This window comes from Erpetoichthys calabaricus, chromosome 8 (genome assembly GCF_900747795.2).
Source record: "Erpetoichthys calabaricus chromosome 8, fErpCal1.3, whole genome shotgun sequence".
Lineage (NCBI taxonomy): Eukaryota > Metazoa > Chordata > Cladistia > Polypteriformes > Polypteridae > Erpetoichthys > Erpetoichthys calabaricus.
In genome coordinates this window covers 153,217,388-153,240,939 of record NC_041401.2, presented here as the reverse complement: position 1 = coordinate 153,240,939, position 23,552 = coordinate 153,217,388, and positions in this window count along the sequence as shown.

Sequence of the window (23,552 nt, the reverse complement as noted above, 5' to 3'; positions counted from 1 at the left end):
GAGTATGACTAGACGGTCAACAGGAAACTCGCCCTCCCGTTATTTAGAAAATAAAAAATATTCGGAAATCCCCCGGTGCTTACCCCAGCCTGGAAGTGTGCAAGCTCTGTCTGGAAATCCGTTCAGTCACCGTGGATGTAGCAAAGAGGAGACCAGGGACTCCTCACGCAAGAACTGTTTCAGGACAGGGCAGTCCTAACTTTTGCCGGAGCTGCATGCTCTGCTGCCGGAGCGCTCAAGTTGACGGCAGTCCGCTGGTAAGACGGATCACTGAAATGGTCTCGCTGGAGGAGTCGACCGGCCGTCTCTTGCCCCACGTCCGGGCGCCAAAAACTGTGGACACTTTTTGTGACTGAAGACAGAGAAGAAAATTAAAATTAGTCAAAACCTTTTATTGATACATACCAGGCAAGGGTAAAATGTCAGAGAAACACAGTCCTAGGACACCGCGCTTCATCTGCCTCGAGCGCAGATGTCCTTGTTCTTTTATACCTTTCTAATCTCCTGATCGTTGACCACGTAAGCAAAAAATAGCGTCCTGACTCATTGTACTTTTCCAATTTTGTAAAGTCATTACCCTAAAGGTATATTTTCTTGTCACACACATCATCAAAAGAAAACTTCCAGAAAGTATACATGCTTTTTGTCACGTACGCAAAACACAAACAAGTTTCATCATTCTGTCCTATTTTCTGTACACACATACATTTTGTTCAATTACATCTTTTTATGTTTTCACATCGTCATCCCGTGAGCAGCTGTGCTGTGTAAGCTCCGTGTTCAAGTGGTGTACTCTGATATATTAGAAGGCTTTTGTAAAAATCACTTCCACTCTCTTTAGATTTCTTCATTAGATGTTTAATAGTTTGAATTGACCTTTTTACAAGTCCATTAGATTGGGGATAATTTGGACTTGATGTTTTATGTACAAAGTTCCATTCCTTTGCAAAGTTCTTGAACTGAAGACTTGTAAATTGTGGTACATTGTCGCTAAAAACTTCATTTGGCACACCATATCTGGAAAAAACAGCTTTCAGACATTTTATTACTGCTTCACTGTTTGTAGTATTCAATGCACACACTTCAGGATATGCAGAAAAGTAATCAGTGACCATCAGAAACTCTTTCCCATGACAGATAAATAAATCAACACCAACTTTTTCATATGGCCTTTCTGGTACAGGATGAGGTGTTAATGGCTCTGAAGGATTACTACGTCTATATTTTAAACATACTGAACATCTTTTCCACTTCGTTACTTATGTCTTGATTAATCTTGGGCCAATACATTACCTCTCATGCCCTTTTCTTGCATTTTTCAATTCCTAGATGCCCTTCATGAATTTTTTGTAGCATCTGCTTTCTTAATGATAATGGTATCACTATTTTAAAACCTTTATATATATAACCCCATCCACAAATGTAAGTTCTGCCCGACAGTTCCAGAAATCACTTACTTGTGGGTTGCAGTTATGCTTGTTTTCTGGCTATCCTTGAACAATTACTTCTTTCAGCGTCTGCATTACTTCATCTTTTGCTTGTCTCTGTTCTAATAAGCTGTGTTTTGCTGTCTGACACTGGCATTGCTTTTAGCACCATATCCACATATGCCTCTATTACCTCTGAGATCTTTTCTTCATGTCTATACTTTTCATCTACTGCTCTTGACACGGTGTCGGCTGTAAACATCCATCTGCCAGGAGTGAATGTCACCTGCAGAGTATATCTCTGTAGCTTAATCATCATGCGTTGTATATGAAGTGGACAGTTATTAAGAGGTTTTTTAAATAAAGCAAGCAGTGGTTTGTGGTCTGTTTCAACCATTATAGCTTGTCCAGACGCAAACTGATGAAAGCGTTCACATGCAAAAGTGATACTCAATAGTTCCTTCTCTATTTGTGCATATCTAGTCTCGGCTCCAGTAAGAGATCTAGATGCATGTGCAACTGGCTGCCATGTTTCATCATGCTTTTGTAGTAGTACAGCTCCTAATCCAGATTGTGAGGCATCAGATGAAATTTTGATTGATTTATGTGGATCATAGAACTTTAAAACCGGCTCTTTTATTAGTAGCTTCTTGACTTCATTCCAGGCCATCTCTTGTTCGTAGTTCCAAGTCCATTCCACATTTTTTTCTGTCAGTTGTCTAAGAGGTGCCAATATATTTGACAGATTTGGAATAAATTTTGCAAGATAATTCACCATACCTATAAATCTCTGTATGTCTTGCACTGAGGTCTTGGCATATTTTCAATAGCATATACTTTTGATTTATCAGGTTTTATTCCTTCACTGCTAAGAATATCTCCTAAAAATGTTAGTTCCTGAACTCCTACCATACATTTTCCTTTGTTTAACTTTAAATTTGCTGTTCTGGTAGCATCCAACACTTTCTTCAGCCTTTCATCATGCTCTTCCTTTGAAGAACCCCATACAATTATATCATCCATGGAGGTGTCAACTCCATCTAATTGTTCAAAAATCATATAAATTGTTTTGTGATAGACCTTCTGGCGCGGATGCTATGCCAAAAGGCAATCTCAGAAATTGATATCTGCCAAATGGAGTATTAAATTTGCATAATTTAGAACTAGACTCGTTCAATTTTAGTTGCCAAAATCCTGAAGAAGCATCTAGTTTACTGAAATATTTTGCATTTGCAAACTGTGCCATAATTTCTTCTCTTGTTGGAAGTTTGAAATGTTCCCTCTTGATAGCTCAGTTCAGGTCTCTGGGATCTAAACATATTCTTAATTTTCCATCTTTCTTTTCTACAATAACCAGAGAGCTTACCCATTCAGTAGGTTCATTAATTTTCTTGATTACTTGCAAGCTCTCCATTCTGTCTAGTTCCTTTGCTAAGTTCTCCTTCAGGGCAAATGGGACCTTTCTGCAGGGGTGTATGACAGGAGATACACTTTTGTCTGTGATTATCTTGTGTTTCCCAGGAAGACAACCTAGTCCCATAAATAGATCACTATATTCTTGGAGTAGTGCTTCATATTCAGTATTGCCCTCCATGTTAATAGTAAGCACTCTTTCAATCAAGTTCATTTTCTCACAAGCAGACAATCTTAAAATTGCCTGAACATCTTTTGGCACAACCACAAATGACAGTGAGTATTTTTTGTTTTTGTACATAACACAAGCCCTGTAACAGGTATTTGCACTCCTGAATATCCAGTAATTTTTATTTCTGTTTCTTGCAGACATGGTCTGGGCTGCAGTTTTCTATATTCATTTTCAGGCATAATGTTCACTTGCGCTCCAGTATCTAATTTAAATGAAATAATGGCATTGTTCACTTGAACTGGCAGAATCCATTCTTTCCTTCTCCCATTTACTTCAGTCAATGCATCTATATAAAATTCCTCAACTTCAGTTTCTTCTACAGTGTGCACTTGGCTTGGTTTCACTTGTGATTTACAGCAGCGTGCAAAATGGTTGTTCTTCCCACATTTTTTACAAACTTTATTGTATACTGGACACTGTCTGGGACCATGATGTGATCCACAACGTCCACATGCCTGTTTTGTGCTGTATATTTTTTTATTTCCACTTTTATTTTCCTCTTTATTTAAATGCATTTTGTTCTTTCCTTTTTTGTTCAGTACATGTACTGCGTTTTCTTCATTACACATTTCTTTTACTTGTACTTTGATTGTTTCGGCTGCCCTACATATTCTTACTGCTTTTTCCAAATCCAAATCCAGCTCTCTTAGTAACCTTTCTCTGAGTGCGTTATCTGGTATTCCGCAGATGATCCTGTCTTTTATTAAAGATTCTGTTAACTCTCCAAATTCGCACGTTTTACTTCATGTGCGCAACTTGGTAACGTACTGATCAATCGTTTCACCTTGCTTCTGTATACAAGTAAAGAACTTGTGTCTTTCGTAAGTGACATTCCGTTTTGGAATGCAGTGTCATTCAAATTTATCCAGTATAACGTCTAACTTCATATGTTCTCCCTGATCAAACTTAAAGTTGTTATAAATCTCCAGCGCTTCCTCCCCAATTATATGTAACAAAATGGACGCTTTCATTTTGTCACTTTTTTCATCCGCACCAATTGCCGCTAAATATACTTTGAAGTGTTGTTTAAACCGTTTCCAGCTCGCGGCAAGATTACCTGAAAACTAAGAGGCTAAGAGGTGGCTGTAGCTTCTCCATTTTAACGACGTCTTCTTTTTCTTTTCTTCCTTTTTTTTTTTTTTTTTTTTCCGAGAAATTCTTTGCACAACACGTATCTACTTCAACTACACTGCTTCTGACACCATGTCATGTTCTTTGGGTTCTGTAATATTTGGCTCTAATACAGTTGAACGTAACACAGAAAGATTTATTTAAAGAAAATCTTTACTAATGAAATAATCTAGTGCTTCACTTACAGGTCAGCCATTTTTACAACAATGTTGCCCTTCAGTTAGTTAGGGAGCATCTCCAATTTACAAGAAGTTAACATAAACTGTAATATAAGGGAGTGTTTAAAACTTTCTTATCTTGACAACGCTTTCATCAATGCTTTGTTTTATGGCCTCCCGACTAAATATATCAATAGATTACAGTATGTTCAGAATTCTGCTGCTCGTTTACTTACACACACTAAAAAATCTGCTCACATCACTCCTGTCCTCTGTGATTTACATTGGTTAACAGTTTCTTCAAGAATCAAATGTAAAATTATTCGTCTCACCTTTAAAGCCCTTCATGGGTTAGCCCCTCATTATCTGTCTGAGTTGCTGCTTCCTTACACCCCTGCCTATGCATTATGATCATCGGACGGTAAGTTACTCACTGTACCTAAATACAGGTTAATAACTATGATTGGCAGAGCTTTCAGAGTGATAGACCCTAAAATTTGGAATTCTCTCCCTCTCAGCCTTTGCAAGGAAAAATCTATTATTAATTTCAAACTCCTGTTAAAAACACATCTTTTCAATGTGTGTTATTCTTTTTCGTGTATGTAATTTCTACTGTCATGTTAATGTGTGTATTGAATTGTAAAGTGTCCTTGAGTGTATGAAAGGCGCTACATAAATAAAACTTATTATTGTTATTATTATTATTATTGAGCCATTATTGCCATGACAAAAAAGTTAACCTCAAAAGTCATTAATATGACATATAGACTCTTATTTTGTTTCAGTTTAAGATGGCTAATGCTGCATAGTTGCACTGAAGAACTTACTTGGCTTTCCTCAGTTTATATGGGCCATTTGCTGTCACTTCTCAGGAATACAATCTACTGCAATCCCTTGTTGTCAACATTTAATTAATTAAAATCATAATTATGATTCAATCTTTGCATACAGAAAGTTATAAATTCATAGCCCATTGGTCTAACACATCCTGGCTTGTTTGGAGTTACTTTAAGAGTATGCAATTGATCACATACATATTGATTTTAGGGCCTGGAAGGAGCTTTTGATGATGACGATGACTGGTTTTTGAGCCGATTTTGGCTTCCAAGAGCCATTCTCTTGGAGTAATGTGTTGAATTTCTCCTGACATTAGAAAGAAAGACTATAGGGCTATGCCTGTTTTGTTTATATGCAGGTTTTAACAAAGGTTGTCTTTCTGCCAAAAGGCACCTATTTGTAATTTGCAGCAATGTTCTGTTTTCATAATGTATTCGGGGCAATTGATTGCACTTATGTGCTACAAGCGCATGCTTTTAGTGTGCTCAGTTGTGTAGCGCACCCTACAGAACTCCTCAATTTCAGGTGGCAGTGTCTGGATGTGTCATGTGGGAGGCTTCTCTGCCAGCCAACAAGGACAACAGCATCATGACTGCCTATGTTTGAGGCATAGTCCATATATGGTTGTTTTGAGGTGTCAATCAGGCAGTGTTTGTGGTGCATTCATTTATGAACATTTCCATGATAACTGTGATTTATAAAGTGTAAATTGCATACAAATGAACATATGCGAAGTTTTATAAATCAATTTATTTTCTTTGGCATTTGTATCTTCCTGTTTTTTTGGGGTACACATACTTTCATGCTCAAATCCATGGAAATTTTTATAAATAATACCCCAGACCTGGGACCAAGTGCTAACTCCAAACAAATCTTTTTGCTCTCATTCTTTCTGGTTTGTGGGTAAATTAGTTTGAAAGAACCCATTTCCCCTGCAAGATTTATCTCCCATTGATAGCAGCTGGATTCCAATAGGGGCATTGCCTCTGGGTGTTCTTCTCAAACTTCAGATCATGTCATTTTCTTTCCGAGCCACGTGACATTCTGCTATTACTTATTCAGAGCAGCCCCTTACCAAATGGACAATGATCCATCAAATTCATTGGGAAAGACAATGAATGTAAGGCTTCTTGAGAAACGTAAAGAACTGTAATCAAGCAATCACTTCCAAACTTTGTGAATAAAGTAGTGACCCCCAAATGATAACCTTGAAAAGTTAGTTGTCTCAGTACATTACACTCAATGCTATTCATGCTTAGCCATTTATATCAGGAAAGGTGTATGATGTAAAAAAAAGTGTAATTTATTTTAAAATGCCTTGACATGTAGCAATATCTTTTGAAATTTTGCACATAAGAAGGTAACGACTCCCTAGTGCTACATGTTCATTATTTTCAGTATATTGCAGTCTATGTTATTCATGCTAAACCATTGACCTCAAATAAAAAGGCTAACTGTGACAATGGACTTAATCTATTTTTACTTAAATTTTACTGCAAAGGCATTTAGAAATGAGTGTACTCATTGTAAGCAATATGTTATGCAGCTTTAGCTTGGACTGAAACTGTGTTTTGTAAGAGTTAGCCAGAGTAAATGTATAATGGTTAGAGAAGTGCTGTGTCAGCATGAATGTGCAAACAGAACAATTAAATAAACAATAGAAAAGAGACATTTTTTTAATTACTTATTTATTTACTATTATTTTTTCCAGTTTGTAAATAAACTTTTACCTATTTTTACCCAATGTACAACTACTAGTCCTAGCAACTATATCAAATCCTTAACTTAAACCACACTATCTGCTTGTGTAGAACAACACTCAGCCTTGCGTTGGAAGTTGCAACATCCAAGATAAATATCTGAAAAAATATATATTGACTTCCTATTACAACTCTTTGAGGCTTTCATAGTTTTTTCCTTAATTGGTGTGCAGAATGGAAAAAAGACATTATGGTATTTATAACACTGGACAACAATTTTTTTTCTTACTGAAAAATGTTTGGTTATTATGATAGACAGTTATTTTTTACATACATTTGTGATCTCTGATTAACCAGTGGGAGGCGTAGGCTAACTTGAATGTGTTCAAACTCATACTGGATGGCTGTCGTGAAGCATGTCTTGGGTCCTTGGCATGATTAGAAGACCAGAGCAGATGCTAAGTATTTTTTAAGTATAATGCAACTCAGATGCTTTGAGTGTAGATGTACTGGAGAAAGCCATGAGGCTGTGGGGTGCTTAATGGAGAAACTGGCTGGTTTCTCATTTGCGTGCACGAGTGCAATCGGAACAGCCATTGCTAAGTAGCACTCTAGGGGTCGTTTAGAGCTACGATACTCACAAGGAGTATAGCAGATCTGAGTAGAACAGGAAAAAGAAGAAAGAAAGACGAGAAAACAGAAAATCAAGTAAAAAAAGAAAGGTAGAGCTGTTGGAATTCCCCTTGGAGGAGCTTTGGAGCCCCGCTAAGTTGTAGAGCAAGGATAATTGTGGGTTCCAGGGCTTATGCTGGAGCTACAGAATGAGGCAGGAAGAGGGAAACAGGCTTGGACTGCCCATTGGTTACCAAAGGAGGTGGCTGGGACATACATCAGATCATTGGATGGTGTTCACTGGTGTCTTAGTCTGCTGAGCAGTCTGCATGAGTGAATAGGGAACATAAGTATGAGAGATTGGAGCACTTGAATGGTGAGGAAGGGAGCCAATTCTGACTTTGTTTTTACTCCTAGGTTTTTCAATTTACTTTGATTATTTATCAGATTGTTTTGTCATGGTAGAGTAATATATTGCTCTACTCTTCCCTATTGTATTATTAATATGTAGCCTTTGTCAGAATGCCTAATCTCACAGATTTACCACTGTTCATAAGGTATTATAGTATATAACTTATCCCCACCTTCCTTTCTATATCTATAACTTCAGGCAATTAGATGTAGTAAAAAGACAAGCAGGAGTTAAGTTACACATAAAATAATGTATTATTGATAATATTCATAAATAATAACAATATGCAAAGTACATTTGAATATTGGCAACCATACAACCTGATTAAATGGTGATGTGTAGTTCAGGCAGCATGCAGACTTGTTAGTTATTTAAAATGTCTCTAGTTAAGGCATCATTGTTGTTCAGTGCCTGTTCTAAAATGGCTACCGAGCTGTGGTCTCCATTGTGTTGTCCTTTCAGATCATCAGATGTTAGTAAGAGAGATACTTCTTCATCATATGTTGGTTAGTAAGAGAGAGAATGTGGTTGAGCAAGCAGATTTATAGATTCTCTGTCCAACCCCTAGAGCCAATAGGACATCATGGTGCTTAAAAGCTTCTGATCCAAGCCAATTCCAAACAGCCATACTTCAGACCAATGGGGTAATACAACATCTTAAAACCTGCCACCCCCCCTAAGACCATATGTTAAAGTAACGTGGCTTCCTTGCGGGGGGTTGAAAGACTTTAGCAGAGAAACACTTGCCAAACTGGTTTAAAGCACACACCCCCAACTCTGTCTTAAAATTCAAAGAAACTCAGTCGTAAAAGAGGGGCAAACATGAATGCCTCTCACCAAAGTAACACTAAATTACATTGCTTTGCCTAAATTACAAATAAAGACATACAAAATATTTATCAAGTTATATGCAAAATCTCACATCACATCACAGATTTTAACTTATTCATTTGCACTGGACTATTGGTTTTATGGACTATTTAAGCACTGCACTTTGGAAACTCCAAGAGTACGGGGTACAAGGCTCGTTGCTACGAGCCATTCAGTCCCTGTACAGGAGGAGCAGGAGCTTGGTCCGCATTGCTGTTGAGGTTGGACTCCGCCAGGGCTGCACTTTGTCACCGAATCTGTTCATAAGTTATATGGACAGAATTTCTAGGCGCAGCCAAGGAGTGGAGGGGGTCTTGTTCGGTGACCTCAGAACTTCGTCTTTGCTATTTGCAGATGACGTGGTTCTGTTGGCTTCATCGGACAGTGACCTCCAGCTCTCACTGGAGCGGTTCGCATGCCGAGTGCGAAGCAGCGGGGATGAAAGTCAGCACCTCTAAATCCGAGGCCATAGGTCTCAGCCGGAAAAGGGTGGAATGCTCTCTCCAGGTCAGGAGCACAGTGCTGCCTCAAGTGGAGGAGTTCAAGTATCTCGGGGTCTTGTTCACGAGTGAGGGAAGAATGAAGCGGGAGGTTGACAGATGGATCAGTGCGGCATCCGCAGTAATGCAGGCTCTGCAACGGTCCGTCGTGGTGAAGAGAGAGCTGAGCCAAAAGGCGAGGCTGTCGATTTACCAGTTGATCTACATTCCTACCCTCACCTATGGCCATGAGCTTTGGGTAGTGACCGAAAGAGCAAGATCGCGGATACAAGCGGCCGAAATGAGTTTTCTCCGCAGGGTGGCTGGACTTTCCCTTAGAGATAGGGTGTGGAGTTCAGTTATCCGGGAGAGACTCGGAGTAGAGTCACTGCTCCTCCGCATTGAAAGGAGTTAGTTGAGGTGGTTTGGGCATCTGGTTAGGATGCCCCCTGGATGCCTCCTTGGGGGGGGTGTTCCAGGCATGCCCCACTGGGAGAAGGCCACGGGGCAGACCCAGGACACGCTGGAGGGATTATATCTCCCGGCTGGCCTTGGAACGCCTTGGGGTCCTTCCAGGGGAGCTGGAGGAGGTAGCTGGGGAGAGGGAGGTCTGGGCTTCTCTGCTTAGGCTGCTGCCCCCGTGACCTGACCTCCGATAAGCGGTGGATAATGGATGGATGGTCTTTGGAAACTGATTAAAATAAATTTGCAGTTCTGTTTTGCAACAACTATATTGCTGTGTCCTTACTCTCACTAGTGCATCTTTGTTTACTATCTGAATGTCGATTTCCCAGGAAATGGATGTTGCCCATGGCTGCAGGTACCCAAGGCATCATAATAACAAATTGGGAAACTCCCTGCAGGATTACTGAGAGACCAACTATGTTGACTACATCATGACTAGCAAAGTTCAACAAAGTTTAACTATTGTTTGACCATGGTGCAAGGTTTTTATTTTATTGATTCTTTTTATTTCTTTATATACTGTACGTAGCAAAGGTGTTCAGCAAGAGATCAACACTTTTGATTGTCCCAGGATAATGCTTTTAGCTGACCCCATGTGTAACCTACTAGTTTTGCTTCTTGCTCTGTGGATCATTTCCATATGGTTTTTGGCCGACCTCTTTTCTATTTACTTTGAGTGTTTCATTCTAAGGTTTGGCATATGATGTTTGATATTGATTTAGTGTCGCCAGGCCATTTCCACACACTCTTCTTTCTTCATCTGGTTGTCAATTTTTTCTTGTCCAGTTTTCCTTGATATTTTATCTTAGGTTGTTCTATTGTACTATTTAATTTTGAGGGTCTGCTGCAGACGTTAGTTTACAAAAGGTCTGCAGTTTGTGTGTGGAGGTCTTTGTGGTGCACAAGGTGTAGTAGGCATACAATTAAATAGATTTTATATTGGTATTATATATTTATAGTTTTGTCTTCAGTGAGGCTAACTGTGATCTCCATAATGGTTAATTAAATAAGTTTAAAAACTGCAGTTCTGATATGTTACCTGTGCCTCCATGTTTATTGACTATGCTGCCTAATTATCTAAACTGTTCAGTGTCTTCAACATTAGTATAGTTTATCCTTATTATCTTTGTCTTTCTCTTGTTGATGTTAAGTCCACGTTTCTCTGCCGTCTGTGCCAGTGTCTCCATCTTTTCTTTCTTATCACTGTGCTGGTGTGATAAGAGGGCAATATCATCAACAAAGTGAGTATCTTTTGAAAGGTGAATGAGCAACCATTGAATACCTCTTTTGTGTACTGCTGTCGCCCTTGTCATGATCTAGTCTATTACGATGAATAATAGAAATGGTGATAGCAGACATCCCTGTCTTGCACCCATCTGTATGTAGAATGGTTCAGTGAGGTTTCTGTTATGAATTACTGGATCACTTGAGGGCTAATATATGCTTTTCATATTAGGTTGATGATTTTTTATTTTATGGATATGAAGAAAAAATAGTCTACTAGTTCTCAATTAATCTTTGCCTTAAAATTAATCAAGTCTCTTCTGCTTTTTCCTAGGATATCAAGGATAAAATAGTTGTCAGCAGTATTTTCTATCATGTATTTTGGTAAGAAAAGCATGCTGTGCAGTTTGCAATCATTTCAGACATGTATTTGCTTATACTTGATCAGTAAACTCACTTTCTTGCCAACCATCTGGTTTTCTCAGATTCCAAGTGTCCATTGCACAGTTAGTAGTAGTAGTATCTTTGGAAATGTAGCCTTTGGGTCTGTAAAACTGCCAATTTGTTTTGTTTAGCACTGCCATGCTTTATGGATCCTCTCACACAGCTTGTCTTTGGTGTTTGCTTATATTATCAGATCAACAGTATATGATGTCCGGCTTTCCTGCCCTTTAAAATAGTTTGCATAACACTCATATCTCAGATGCTAAGAAGTGCAAATGGAGGCCTTTAAAACTGTAGTATCTGAAAGGTGACTTAAAGATAAATGAGCTGTTATCTTCCAGTTGGAGATGCAATGAGTTGGATCAATCTTTGTGAATCACGGTGCCTCTGTCATCTCACTGAGATTTTATCTGTTTATGGGAAGTTGGTTAATTGATGGCGATTACCTACTCAGTTGGGCAAATGTCTTTGATTTCCCCTATCCTATTTAAATCTTGCTGTAAATCATATTTGAAGGGAATGGGTATTCAACAAGGTACACGATCCTTCAGCTTGCCTTTCAGCCAGATTCTATGGTACATGTGAAAAAAAGTTCACTGGTCCCATCAAATATGCTGGGATTTCTTCCCCAAAATTGCAGTGTTTCACAAAAAAGTTAGATTGTGAGATTGGTAGCAATTGTTTTGTGGTCTTAGATGTCTAGCATGCACTTCACTAGGTCCAAACAATCATATTTTTTGATCCTCTTTCAGTGATCCCTTCTTTTTTGGCACTATCACAAACAACTATATTCTCTTTAAATTGTTGTGCTGCTCCTTCATTTAACATACAGTTTTGTGTTTTGATTACCTATGCATAACAGATTTTCAGACCCACTTTCTTATTTCCAGTCTAACTTATTGAAAATGCAACATAATCTCTTTGTAACTAAAATTGTCTTTGTCTCTATATTGAGCTTCATGTTCAGCAATGTGCCATTCACTGTGAGTGGCACCACCCATTTGCCTTTGCTGTTTTTTGTCCTTTTTGCATCAGCTAATCTTTTTGTTTTGCTTTCAACAGTTCTAATAAACGATAAATTGTACTTATCCTCTGACGTGTCCTCTATTATTTAAATGTCACTTTCTCTTTCAGCATTTTGTGCAGATGAAACTGTCAATGCATTGTGTACATGTGAAAATAAACTTGAACTTGTACCTAAAAGCAAACTTTAGCAAAGTGGCTTCTTCCCCTCTATGTGAAATACATCATATTTAACATATTCTTGGCATTTTTCACATAATGCTTCTTTTCTTCTTGACTAAAGTTTGCAATTATGCCAGACATAATGCCATGCCACCTTCTGTGCACACAGGGAAGTGTCTAGACTGTTTTCAGAAGAACCTATCAGCAACAGCAGAATCTGATGCTGGTTGTGTGGTACATATATATGAGTGTGTTCCTGTATTTAACTGCTTGCCATATTCTGATTGCATAAACCAGTGTTAATTTGTTCTGTCTCAACTAGCGTTCAATCACCTTTTTGTTACACATTCCAAATTTTATCCCTAATGATAATCATCTGTATACATGCATTACTGCAGTCTGTAACTATTGTTTATTATTCACTTCACTGATTAGTTCATGACTTGTATCACTGCAGTAGTAAGAATAACCATTTCAGGAAATTGAAGGGTAATTTCACACTCACTGGTCACTATCTACAGTATGTGGAGTTTGCATGTTCTCTCTTTGTCTCTATAAATTTTCTTTGGGTCATTCTTTCTCCTTTTACATCCCACAGATGTAAATGTCACCTATAAATTAGCCCAGTATGAGCTGACTGTGAGTCTGTGCACTAGTGTGCCCTACTATGTATTGGAGGTCAAGGCATGATTTACAGTAGATTCAGAAAGTATTCACACCCCTTCACTTTATGCCTATTTTATTGCATTGTAGATTCTGTTTAAAATGAGTAAATCTGCCATTTTGCACATCAACCTACATTTAATAACCCATAATCACAAAGAGAAAACATTTTTCAGAAAGGTTTGCAAATTATGGAAGCCAAGGGAGGACATACAATATCATTTTTTTAATTGTTTCCTCGAGATAACAGGCTTATTTTACCGAGATCTTGAGAAAACGAACTTTGTTTTCTCAAGATAACGGAATAATTTTATCGAGATCTCCATAAAACAAAAGATCTTGTTTTCTCGAAATTATGAAATAATTGAATCTAACGTTTAATGTTTAGCTTATTGAGCCACATCCTGTTTGAATGGCAGAAGAGCAAAACTGTATTGATCAGCACGTTACATTTTTGTTCAATCAAGGGCTCATGCAATATGAAATATGTTTATGCCTTAGTTTAGAAAATAATAATGTTAGTGTCCATCATTTAAGACGGTTAGCAAGGATTCAGCTGTATAGGCGTCACAATCTAAGTGAGCCTGATGCCAGGAGCAAAGGTTAAGTTTCGTTTTCTCGAGATTGCGATAAAATTATTCCGTTATCTTAAGAAAACAAATTTTCATTTTCTCGACATCTCAAACGAACTTTGTTTTCTTGATATCTCGATAAAATTAGTCTGTTATCTCAAGGAGATAGCAAAATGTATTAAAAATCAAAAACTGAAATTTCTTATTTATGTGTGCATTCATCTCCTTTGATGTGGCACTCCAAATTGTGCTCAGTTGCACCCTGTTTGCTTTAATTATCCCTGAGATGAGTTTACAGCTTGACTGGAGCCCACCTGTTGCACACTGTATTGACTGAGCATAGTTTAGAAAAGCACACACCTGTGAATATAAGGTCCCACAATTCACACTGCATGACTGGATGAAAAACAAGCCTTGAAGTCCAAAGAACTTTCTCTACAAATTGTGGTGAAACAAATATCAGGGTATAAAATCACTTTGGTGTGTTAACCAAGGAGTACAGTGGCCTCAATAATTGTGAAATCAAAGAAGTTGGGTACAACCAAGACTCTTCCAAGTGTTGGCTGTTTGCCCAAACTGAGTAACCAGGCAAAAATGGTCTTGCTTAGGAAGGTACCAGTAGTAGCTTGTAGATTAGAGAACCTATTGGAAAGATGACCACCTCAGCAGCACTCCATCAATCAGGCATTTATGGTTGACTGGCTAGACAGAAGTCACTCTTGAGTAAAAACTTTGAGACCAATTGATTATTATCTGGTCTGATGAGGTAATAATTGAACTTCCGGGGCAGAACTCCAAGCACTATGTCTGGCAAAGACAAGGCACTGATCGTCATCTGCCTAATACCATCTCTATGGTGAAGCATGGTTGGGGCAGTATCATGCTATGGAGGTGCTTCTCAGGGGCAGGGACTCTACAATTCAGGCAACTTCAGAGTGGTGATGATTCACCTTTCAGCATGACAATGACCCAGAGCATAACAATGCTGAACTGGCTTTGGGAGAAGTTTCTGACTGTCCTTGAAAGGCTAAGTTGAAACCCAAAGTTAAACCCCATACAACATCTGTGGAGACACCTGAATATGGCAGTTACAGATGCTTCCCACCCAGTCCATCAGACCTTGAGAGAATCTGTCATGAAGAATGGAATAAACTGCCCAAATTTAGGTTTGCAAAGCTTGTATAGACTTGCCTATGGTGACCTAAAACTGTAATTGCTGCCGGAAGGACTTCAACAAAGTACTGAATTAAAGACTTGAATACTTCTATGAATGAGAGCTTTCACTTTTTGACTTCCAACAAATTTGTAAATCTTTCTGAAAACATGTTTTCACCTTGTCATTAAATCTTTGAGTGTAGATTTAATGTAGGGGTGTCGAACTCCAGACCTGGGGGGTATTTTCCGTATGTCGCTTAAATCATCCGAGATCAGATGCCTCATCTTGGATGAGTTAATGCCGGTGAAACTCATCCGGGATAAGTCGGTTTTTCAAATGCAGCCGTGTTGTAGATTAGTCGAGCTGGATCTAATCATCCAAGATGAATGCGCACGCATGCGCAGATTGAAAAGCCCATATATATTGAGTCTGGAAAACATGATCAGCAAGTCTCTGATAGGCTGTAACAAAATGCCGAAAGAACGGGCGCATTTTTTTTTTCTCACGCAAGCGGAGCAGGACCTTTTATTCGAAGGACATGAAGAATTTCAAGATTTAATATGCACAAGGGATAACACTACAAAAGCAGCCTAAACCAGAAAAGACGGCTGGCAAAAAGTGCCCGACAAATTAAATGCTAAGTAGTGTGCATTATACTTACTGAAAGCAGCGTTTCATTTCCTATGTGTCAGATTAATTAGATAGATAGATAGATAGATAGATAGATAGATAGATAGATAGATAGATAGATAGATAGATAGATAGATAGATAGATAGATACTTTATTAATCCCAAGGGGAAATTCACATTTAATATATTAAATATGCATGTAAATTCATATTTAATATGTCATAATTCCAGATCAAACCTAAGCACAAAGAGAACATGGGAACAGGTTAAAGTGAAGTACAAGAATATACTGGTATATAACTATTTAAAGAATTGTTGACATAAAGAATTATGTATAATATAAAAAACATTAACTCTAAAGCTAATAAGAAGGCAGACAAGCAAAAAACAGGTGGAGGTCCACGCGGTCCAGACCTAACTCCTGCAGAAGAGTTGGCTATCCAGCAAAATGCCCATCGCCCTGTTTCTGAGGGCATTCCAGGGCAAAGCTCCTCCTCACAACCAGTGACAGGATGCAGTGGTCACTTTATTTCAGGTAAAGGATGGTCATTGCATATATTTGTCCTCCATGTGTGCTATAGGTATATAGCCCTCTTTTTTGTTGGGTCAGTTGCAGAGAATGTCATATCCCTAGAACCTGTGCCTGACCAATGAGATATTGACAAAGGTCAAATATTTGATGAAGACACTATGTCTGATTATTCATCAGGAGGAGAGGTACATTTTCCAAATAAATGTTTGATCAAACTCCACTCTGATCAGTCCCATGTGCCCCAATCACATTTGGAAATCCTGGTAATGAGAATGTTAGGCTGATTGTGAGATTCTTTATGGAACTGTGGGTGTTTTTTCCTGTGTATTACCTACCTGCAATGGCATGAAACACCTCTTTTCTTGTCTGCACACGCAGGTGTCCAGGAAACACTATGAAAACCCGAAGGAAATATTTCAGAGCCAAACAGACTTTACGAATTGCCTGGCAAACTGCACTTTTAGTTAGATTTTCTGCATCGCCTACAGTATATAAAAAAGTGCCGCTTGCAAAAAACCTCAAAGCAATGCATACTGTCTGTGTGGTTGTGAGAGCCCGACTTCGCCAAGTTTGACTTCGAATATAAGGTGCTAATAAATCTTTGAGGTACAATATTCCCCCTCGGCTAAAGTGGTATCTTTTGAAAAGAATTTTCTCCAGGAGCAATAAAGGATCTTGCCGATCGCGCAAACCTCTCTCTATATGAAATTCTCTTCTTATAATTTGCATACCGATATCAATTGGTCGCTCATTCATGAACGGTGAAGCCATGACTAAATGAATTCCACGAACGGACATTGATTCCGTGTGTGAGCTAATCCTTGTTTACATCGAACAAACCTGCTCCGAGCAGGTCTGAGGATTAGGATGTGTTGCTATGACAACATATCCAGCAAGAGTTTCGAAAAACCGACAGATCCAGGATCAGGCCAAATCGTCAACAATTACATCCGGCTAAACGACTAATCCACGTACGAAAAATACTCCCCTGGAGGGCCGCAGTGGCTGCATGTTTTCATTATAACCCTTTTCTTAATCACTGACCAGTTTTCACTGATAATTAACTCATTTTCCCTTTATTTTAATAGCCCTGTTTATAAGGATTCAGTCCTCTGAATTTATTCCTTTCTTCATTAAATGAGAGCCAAAAAGAAATGAGATGTGAAACAAGCCGACAGATGACCAGTTAAATTGGGATTTCAAACTCCAACCAATTTTCACTCCAACCAGTCTCTTAATGAAAAGCTGATTCTTGCTGTTAATTAAACTCATTATTTAATTCCACAGCTTGTTGCTGCTCTCATTCTGCCACGACAGACATTTCTAAAACTGTTGAAATTCTGTTTTTTCTAAGAACATCATAAATATGTTTTGGTGACCTGAGAGATTAACCTTACTGAGACCTTCACCTTTCATTATTTTCAGATATTATGTGCTGGGCACAGGTGAGCTGGTAATGTGGTGGCTTGTTTTGTGTCTCATTATTGTTTGCCTGCTAATTAAGGAAAAATAGACAACTAAGGGGTCTGAGTCAAGTTAATTAAAACTAAGGCAAAAGAAGTTAATTAGCAGCAAAAACATGTCACAAATGAAGAAGAAGGATAGAATGAAAACCTGCAGCCACTGCGGCCCTCCAGGGCTGGTGTTCGACACCTGTGATTTAATGGAAAAAAGTCACAAATTTATTAATTTAAAATTAACTCTACCACACAATAAACTGTGTAGAAAGTGAAGGGTTCTGAATGCTTTCTGAATTTGCTGTGTGAGATGCTTCTGAGACAGACTTTTTCTCTTAGCAATCCAAAAATGGATTCAGAAACGACTGAATTTTTGATGAGATTCTAGGTCTGTTAGATATCTGAATACCTTCTAGTCTTGTTTTTTTTAAAGAAATCCGAGGCTTGCTTGTAGCTTTATTGATGAATATAAATGAGTCCAATATAAAAATCTATGTGTGGGCCACAATGGATTGGTGACTCACCCATGGTTTGTTATTGTTTTTAGGTTAATGCTACTGGGACAGGCATTCTGTTTTAGCAAGCTTATGACAGAAAAAGTAGATTTTGAAAGTTGGTTGATTATTTTTTTTATTCATTATCAAGCCAATGCTGTTGTGGAGTCTGCACAGTTAATTGGTGACAATACACTGACCCAGTGTTCAAGAGTTTGAACATGCCTTCTGAAGAACTGGAGATCCACCCGCAGTCATCAGTTTCCAGTGACAGAGTATTGGAAAAAGATGGTTAATAAAACAGATGGACTCAAGGAGGGCTAATTACTTTATACATTTATTTCCTGATGCAAGTCGCCCTAATGTATTTTCATTATATTAAATTGTATCTTTATTGAATTTTTAAATAATTTCCTTTCAGGTTAAGGTTTTAATTTACTAAGAGACCTGTCACACTAATGCTACAAAAAGCACACTCAAATTACCTCTTCTTTTCTTTTTTATATGGATTGCACATAACCACAGTAAGTAAAATGACAATCTTTCAGATACATTTCAGTCTTACCCTTAAATATTCTCAGTTAAGGTTAACATTTGTTTTTGAAAGACCTTTCTAGCATTTTATAATAGATCTAGGTAATGCTAACTATAATGTCTTTATTAACCTAAAGTACATAGTCTTATTTAAACCCTTGCATTTAGCTACTTATTTGGTAACATGTGGCAGAGCAAGACCTATAAAAAAATTATTTAGCAATAAGGCTGATATGAAAAAATATATAGTAGTGTGTCACCAAAGGAAAACAGATTAACTCTCCTGAGCACTCCATGTGTTTCTGCTTTGCATAACACCTTTGCTATTATAGAATCATTAATCATTTTTTAGATGTATACTCTGAGAAATGGTCTTCATAAACATGTGTTATTCTGTTAAGTGAAAGCATATTAAAACAATAGCATCACCTTCATATGGCATAGAGTACCTTAACACCTGCACCAAAATGTATAAAACACATCATTTATCACCCAGGTTCATTTGTTTCCAGCCATTGATATAACATGATCTGACTTCCAAGTAGCAGAACAACTTTCATTTGTTTTACACCTTGCCTGCGGAGGTAATTAGCTAGCACGCTGTACCTCTGTCTAAAACAATAAGGACTTGGCAGAATCAGAACTCACAAAACCTAATGCTGGAACATGTTTTTAAACATGTTTCTTTACTGAGAAGTAGAAATGTTTTGATAAAACATATGAGTCCTTAGATATTTCTATTTTATTTATTTTATATACTGCCTTTTATAATGAACACTGCCCTGTAGTGTTTAATCAAAGCAAAGAGAAAATGTGCATTAAAAGCATATAGGCCATCAGGCTTCTAAGCATGAAAACATTTATCTTTTGTGCACTACAGTCTGTACACATCATAGATAAGTGGCTTCAATTCATCAGACTGCGTCTAGCAGCTCTAGTTATAAACCTTTTATTAGTTAAAAACAGGATGTGAACACTCATGTCTGAAATGAATCTAAAAGATTTTTTTATATATGGCCACTTTGACTTGACTACAGTAGATGTCAGAACAGTCTTGAAATTTATCGCTGACATTTGATCTTAACTGTCCATGGGGGAATCACATGCCAGATAGAAAGCTCTGAAAGTCATTCTGTCTCCATGAGCCCATAGGAGATATTCAGGAGAGATAGCTTGAAAGATTTAGTGGCTTTGCAGATGTACTTTTATATTTAATGTCACTTCAGCAATGTAATATAATATTAAAAAAAAGACTGAGGGTGTATTTCAGAATACAGAATATAATTTTATAAAGCTTTCAAAAAGTATGCATAACATATCAAACAGACATTCCAATTCTTTAAAATACAAACTTATTTTTTATTATATACAGTTTGCTTAATAAAAGTGAAACAAGAAAAGGAAAGGAAAGATGATCTTGAACAAAAAATTGATGGATTAGGAATCAGTTCAATTTAAAAATAAGTCTGTGCGTGCTTGGCTGCAGTTTTTGTTTCCTGCCAGTCACAATCTGGAGCCATATCTCAGGTGAAAAATTATCTCAACTAGAGCTGTAGTCCTTAATGGGTTTACTGTAAAAGTGAAAAAAACAAAAACAAAAAAACACGGATAGCTTTTTCTCCTGAGATTTTTTTCCCAAACTAGCCTCATTGTCTCAAATCAATAATTTATGGTTTTTCAGCAATTATCCATGGTTGTGGATTGATAAGAGCTGAAGTCTATGTGACAGCATCAAGTGCAAGTCAGGGACCAAACCTGGTTAAACACCAGTACAACACAGGGAATACTTACACTCCCTTGTGGGATGTGAGAGAAAACATGTGAATCCATACATGAGGAGAACCTGCACATTCCATATATAGCATAATTAGTGGTGGAAGTGGGGCGTGGGGCTCAAGTTATATATATATTGTCATGCGTGTGTGCATGGGAGGCAGCTTAAGGGCTATAGTGAATGTAATTTCCTGCCAGGACAAGGGTTGGCACTTTGTTCTGATCATTTCTCTCTTTCTCCTTCTGCAGACTGATTGACGATGATTAACAGCCCTTCCATCACTGATGTCATTTCCGGTGTCTGTCCTTCTGGACCTGCCTCTTCCTACCATCTTCTTTCATAACCCAGAAAAAGTTACCTACTTTGGTTCTGTTTGGACTTGTGTCTGTAAAGACATCTCAGCAATTAATTGTGTGTTTATTTACACAAAAATGTCATATTTTACAGGGTTACCAAGGGGATACCCCAGCTTTTTATCTGTGTTCTTTGTGTCATTGTGTAATGTAAGCTAGGAGACAGATAGATTTTAGGTAGGAGGAAATTGTTCACTCTTGCTACAATTCCCAGGAAATAGCTGCCATTTAACATGTATGGTATTACTATGGGGTTCGCCCCTCCTCGCTACGCTCGTCAACCCCCCCCGGCCTGCGCTACGCGCCAGCCACTTCACATCTCTGCCGCTAGCGTTGTGAAGAGGGGGGCTGAACGCACCCCAAGGAGACGTGGTCGCTCCTCTGAAACACTCTCTTAAACGGTGACACAATGGGAAACAAATACAGTTTTTTAACCTCCTCTTTGCTCGATTAGCTGCTGGATTGCTGCTGCTGCTGCTGTGCCATGTGTTCTGCATCTCATATGGTGCTTCAAACATTTAAAAGCCTGTACAGCAGCTGTCCTACTCTTTGTCTTTTAATTCCAGCCCTGGGCATGGTTAAATCTCTTGGCACAAAGTCTCATCTCGCAGGACTTGAGTTCTTGATATTTTTTAGTTTATAATTTAAAAACAGAATAAGAATCTGAAAATCTAACAATATCAAATTAAAGTTCAATAAATTCTGAAAAGAATGATACCAAACATATATATGTAGGTTTTAAAATAAGCTCGATTTAAAGCGTGACAAAAAATGTGAAATAAAAACATCACATAAAATCGTTGCACTTTTAGGCTTAGGATTTTATATATATAGAGTAGATAACACCAATACATTATTAGAAGTGCTGTATAAACTGCTAAAAGATAAACTGATCATACTCCAAAGAATACAAGTAGAAGTCCTGCAAACTGGTGAGTACTGACTGACTTCAAACACTAACAGTGCTCAGGAAAAACATCTGGTACTCCAGACCTAGAAGCGCTGATAAAGAGTACTGGTGAGTACCATCCCATTTCAAACACTAAACATAATCAGCTTGAAAGCAGCCATTGCATCACCATGCCACCCACTTAACAATAAAACAAATTATATTTTGAAAATACACAGTAAGGTAAAGATTACCCTTCCCATAATAATCAAAGTGAAGTTAGTTTTCATGTCAAAATACAATGTGGTGTGTAACTATATAAACATTTCTAGAATTAATTAATTTGTCTATTTCTTTAACCCATTTTCCCAACAGAATCATTACCAAAGGAAGAAAGCAGCACTGAATGATGCTAGCTAACTGCAAGGCACATTCACCTGTACTTATTATAATGGAACACTTACAAATATGGGAGATGTGGTAACAAGCTCTACTGCCACAATAAAGAAGGGGCACTTTGATAGGACATGTCAAAACACCATGCCAAGTTTGTTGACTAAAGAGTTTAATCTAGGCTCAAAACAATATCCAAAACCAAAGTCAAAAAGTACAAAGAACTGAGGTCTTTTGCCAGACAAGTGTTAACCAAAAATTAATTCACCAAGTTTTAAGTTTCTGTTCACAATCTCGGATGACCAGGAACTTCTAGACACTGAAACATGTCAACATTGGAATTACCATAAAAACAAAGGTGTCAACAGATAAACAATAAAAATATGGTGATGTAGGATGACAAGAAAATAAATACTTCTAATCATTTAAATTCATTTTTAGACTAAAATAACTGAGGTATATGAAGCTACATGTTTGAAACCTCTAAATGTGTAGAAAAACCTAAAGAAAAAAAAGAAAGAATAAGAAAAACTGTAAAACAAAATCAAATCATAACACAAGCAGGTAGAGCCTGAGATCAATATTTCTTAATTATTTAATGGCGCCTGTGTTAACATTACACTTTTAAAAATAAAGGTTCCAAAGTTGTTCTTCAGAGCAATGTCATTGGGAAAATTTTTATATTTCTAAAAGAGTCATCCACATGAAGATTCCACAAAAAAAAAACTTTGTTTAACTCCATAACAGTTTCCATAACTAACTATGAATAGATCATTACAGATTTTTGAAAATACCAGTGTGTTTATGTATTTAAAAAGACTCTTGCTGCATAATCTATGTGCAGGGCAAGTTCACGTTTTCTTGATCTGTTAGAATCCTCTAGGTTGCCTGCTATACATTAAAGATTTGTTTGTCCTTATACTGTATATGGATCCTTTTTAAAGCCCAAAGATCTAATTTCATATGTGAAGAGCCCTACCCAGAATGAAATGGGTCTTTGTCAAGCAACGGTTTAATGAAGGACCACACAAACCCAGTAGAGTGTCATTAAAGAAAACGTTACTTTTAAGTGGTAGTGGTAGGGATGCCTAGTTGGGAAATGAAGTCCTGGTGATCAAGATGAGGGGAGTCTGTCACCAGAAAGCAGGCTTTTCAGGTAATGGAGTGTTCTACCCTAAATCTAGAGGTTTAAACATCATAAATAATACTGACTGTCAATGAAAGGCCAGACAACCCAAGAAATGGAAAGGAGTCCTAACTCCCTGTTTAGAAAAAGAACAAAGGGTAGGAGAAAATATCTTCCGACTGTCTTTTGTCACATTTTCCAGAATAGGGGATTCAGGTCCTTGCTGTCCCTCGACTTAAATGGAGTTTACCTGCAAAACTAGAAAGCTTAAAGTTGCATGGTCCAAAGGGGTTGTCCTGGGATAGTGTGCCTATTACTACTATAGGACTGCCCAAATCCAGAAATAATTCTGGGGTGCACCAGAAGTATTTTTGTGATGGTCTTCATAGC